This window comes from Populus euphratica, unplaced genomic scaffold, assembly GCF_000495115.2.
Source record: "Populus euphratica unplaced genomic scaffold, PopEup_1.0 scaffold376.1, whole genome shotgun sequence".
In the NCBI taxonomy this organism is placed as follows: domain Eukaryota; kingdom Viridiplantae; phylum Streptophyta; class Magnoliopsida; order Malpighiales; family Salicaceae; genus Populus; species Populus euphratica.
In genome coordinates, this window is record NW_011500267.1 from 153262 (window position 1) to 157234 (window position 3973).

The following is a 3973-nucleotide window of genomic DNA, read 5'->3' on the forward strand; positions in this document are numbered from 1 at the left end:
GTTTATAATTTGTACAATTAACCTCCCTGTGGTTCGACCCCGGTCTTGCCGGATTATTTATTACTTCGACACTCCTGCACTTGGGAGAAGACATCAATCTTTTAGTCGTGTCATTTGGTGTCAATTACACTTTGCCGCTATTGTTTTGAAAATCATGCTTTGTATCATGTAGTTTGATATTTGAATAACACTTTACATACCCTTAAAAAAAAGCTCACAAAAGTTGTTTAAACATTTACAAGATTGTCATTATTTTTTGAAAAATAACTAAAGAAACCAAGGAACAAAAATATAATAAAAATGTTGTTGGTGGTTAGGAAGATGAATGTTTTGCATAGTAAAAAAGAAGAAGATGAAATTATGATGGAGGGATAATGTGAATTTTGCTATATTTTTTACGATGTTAGCCTCTAACCATCTTGTGCAAGGAAGATTGGTTGGTAATTTATAGAAAATAACTTATTTTTTTCTTAGATACTAAATTTTTTGTTGAAACCTCCTCTACAATTTTATGCTTTTCTTTCTGAACATGCACGCACCTCTCTTGGGCTAAAAAAGATGTCTCCCTTTTAACAAAGATATTATGTTGGCTAGTTTTGTTCTTAAAAAAATTGCTTCAAGCTATGAAAACAAAGTGTTATTCAGATATCAATCTAAATGAGGCAAAGCAAAATTTTTCAAATTATGAAAGCAAAGTGTTATTCAAGTATCAAACTATAGGATGTAAAGCATAATTTTTTAAACTATAAAGGTAAAACGTAATTCGCACCAAACCATAGAAAGTTAAATGTAATTCCTCTATTTTTTTAACCAAATCGCCATTTGAATAAGGCAACCGATTCTCTCTTAGCTTGTTAGGTTAAAAAAGTCACTCCAACTTTTTTCTATATATCTTTTTATCATATATGCTGGTCTATTAATCTAATATAATACACTTGTCATGGTTTTTTTTCATCGTTTGAAATATTTTATCACATGTAAAAAAAATAACATCGTTCACACAATTTTTAATGCAGGAATTGACTTTTTATTCGACCTATAGTGAAGTGCGGGCATCAGGTGCAATTTATAAATAATAAAGCATAAATATTAAAAATTTAATAGATAAATTACAGGGGAGAAATTTGTGTATTGGGGGCAGATCATTTTTTTTAGTAACTTGATGACCTATTTATATTATTACTGAGTTGTAATTTAAGTTGAAATACAAATCCTAGCTCTATATAAATTATGTTTGTCATTTAAGAACTGCTAATTAAAATCCTAAAACAATTTAGATTATATATTCTAATTGAAATTTCACACACTATAATGTCTCATTTCCTTCATCTATTAATCACAAAAGACTTTTTTTTAGTAGAACTTGACCATTAATTACTTTTTTGAGTTGTATTTTTTTTTTAATGGTTGGCTTTAATCTAATTCATCTACCATATAATAAACTATCATCTACCTGGTTAGATAATACACAATTAGTTTATTTTATATAAAAACAACACCCCTATAATTGTTTATTTTTTAAAATAAGATGGAGGAATATTTCCTAACTGTGGACTTAAAATCTATTGATCAACAATTACTCCTTGTAAGGAATCAATCACTTTTCATAAAAAAAAAAAATCAGTCATGACTTTTCAATTATCTTTTCTTCTTTTTCAGCCAATTAAATGCCCCATTAGTTTTTGTTATTGCGTGTTTATATATATAGGTTAATTCAGCATATTTCATCTAACTTCATTCAAAAGGCATACAAGTCTTACATAACACCAAAATGCCATATGGATCAACCTTTGCACCAATAATTAATTATAGAATAAGCCTTTAAAAAATAATTCTTGGATAGTAAAGAGTATAAAAAAAAATATTTTTGATAAATAGGAAGCATCATGAGCATGATATGACAAGTATTTGTTAGTGACGAAGCCAAGTGAAGCTTCTTGGACTATTTTCTTATCTTTAAGGCTACAAAACTTTTCCTTAATCAATTGTGTCTAATCATCGAGTATAAAAGAAATTTTGACCATGATAGAATTACCCAAAATATATAGCTTAATACTAGTCTTGGACATGATTGATTTTTATATAGTGACCAAATTAATCAAAGACAAGGTTAATTTTTTTATCATGACCAAATTAGTTGACATGGCTAGAAGATTGATGTTTTCTCCTAAGTGTAAGAGTGTCGAAGTAATAAATAACCCTGGAAGACCAGGGTCGAACCACCAAGAGATTAATTATATAAATTATACATAATAATAATTGTAATAGTAACAACAACAACAATAATAAGAAGAAGACGTTGAAGATGATTTTGAGATGTAATATTAATGTGAAGATTAAATAATAATAAAAACAAAAGACAAGGTTGGAGAATCTATTAATGGTGTCGCATGTCCCCTGTGCGGGGTCAAAGGGTAATTTTTGTTTGTTTACTTGATTTAGTTCTTTGAGAGTCGCCAATTAGTATTTGATTGAGGGTTACTAGGAAACTTAGATGTACTAGTCTTTGTTAGAGATTCGAGGGTAAGAGACTGGTTATGGCTAGGGAAGGTATTAGTACCTCTAGCGCACCTTACCTGAGGTAAGCTGCTTTATAATTTGATGTGATTTGAAAATTTAAAATATTGAAAAAATTCTAAGCCTTCAATAAATCAGTTATTAATCTCAAAATATATGTAGAAACATGTTCTTATATTTTCATGGAAAATACAACATGTTTTATTTGTCCTTGAGATATTTGCCCATATTCAAATTAAACACTTAATTCTTTTTATCTTTTTGATTTTTATAATTCAATAACATAAACAAAAATACAAACATAGACACATCTCTTTTTATTATGATTTTCTTATACACCATTTTCACATGTTTACAACAAAACAAAAAAATTCAAATAAATCAAAACACTACAGTATCTATATATACATATTATCTGGAAATTACACAAAAGACAGAAATCCTCGATAACAATGCGGGAATAGTGGCGGCGTGTTGTTCCACGGGTTCATGTGCCACTATCAGAAAATCCAAACAAACAAGGGGGTCTGTAATGGCCTCCTCCTTTCCTTGCCGATGGTGAGCAACGACATTACCTACAAAACACCAAGAAACACAAACAACAATGTTTCGGTTGTCTCCTTTTTTAGATCTATTCTTTGCTTTCATTTTTTTGTTTTTAGTTCATTATTCTTTCCTTTTCCAGGTGATAGATCCAACAGTCGTGAGAGGAGTGTTGGAGACTGGAGGCGGACAGATCAAGGATCTGTGGGTGTTATTGTGTTGGGCTGCTACTAGAGGCTTCGATTCGATCTAGGCGAGCTGGCGATGAAGGAGATCTGCTGCTACTGTGGTGGGCTTCAGTGTTGATGGAGATGAAGAGATCGGGGAAGGTCGGTTTGGGTTCTGTAAGAGGGAGGAGATGGCTGGAGTAAAGGGCGAGATGGAAGTGGGGGGCCGCTGGCTTTGGTTCCCTTTGCCATGAAGATGAAGAGACCAAAGGGGATAAGGTTGTCTTGGAGAGAAAAATACTGAGGAGGGACGGAGCCTCTAACTAAAGGTTGAAGTTTATAGGAAAAAGGGGAAAGGGCGCCGCTCCTTTGGTTTTCTCTGCTTTTGGTCGAGGGAAGGGAGAGTAAGGGTTCTCTCTATTGTTGGGGGGCAGCAGCTTAGGGTAGAGATATGTTTAGGTTTAAGGTGTTTTTTTGTGTTTTTTTCTTTTAAAATTACCTACTCATTAGTACCTAAAAGTGTATTTTTATCAAGGTTTTATATCATCATTTTTGCACTTGAAGTATCAATAACTCCTTAACTAAAGCATGTTTTATAATAACATATCTAATAATATAAGATACTTTTAATTTGTGGTAAATGTTCATTTTAAATGCAGGCCTATCATATAAATGAAAGGATTGATTGATGACTTTAAGAACTTAAACTGCAAGGGCAAAGAGATGACCAAAATTAGAAAAGAGAT